A 611-nucleotide genomic window follows, 5' to 3' on the forward strand; every position below is an offset into this window, starting at 1 on the left:
TTTTTTATCAGTTGGGCCAAAACATACAAAAGTTTATGTTCTAGATATAGAAAAAATAATATAGCTTTGAATACCGGCCGGTCACCCTGTACGTGAACCAAAAAAACACAACCAGAGTTCCGGCCAGGAGACATGTATAGAAGAGTAGCACACGCCTGTCAATTGCCTAATAAAAAGGAAAAGAATAAGGAAAGCAGAGTCCTAGATGGACACGCAACTGAATGATTTCCGTCGCAAGCAGTCAAACAAGAAAATTAAGGAAGACTATAGCGCACGTACACACATTTTATTCTAGGGGAAACAGATACACACAATTTAGGAATTTTTATTTGTGCTTGGTACATGTACACTACTGAGCTGGAACACGTGCATTCTAAACGAAAGACAACAACTTCTGCATGCATGATCCCATACATACTAGCGTTCATACAAGTTATTATATAACATAGCATGTCCTAGAAGCATTCTCATAGCAATTTGTTGGGGATACTTTGCATATAAATAATATATGTACTTTTTCTGCAAAAGCTAAGGTGGAACATGTGCATCTAATCAGACAAGCAAAAAGTGTTGCATGTACAATTCAGTATATACGTACATGCGTTCAAGAA

This window comes from Triticum dicoccoides, chromosome 3B (assembly GCF_002162155.2).
Source record: "Triticum dicoccoides isolate Atlit2015 ecotype Zavitan chromosome 3B, WEW_v2.0, whole genome shotgun sequence".
NCBI classification, from domain to species: Eukaryota; Viridiplantae; Streptophyta; class Magnoliopsida; order Poales; family Poaceae; genus Triticum; species Triticum dicoccoides.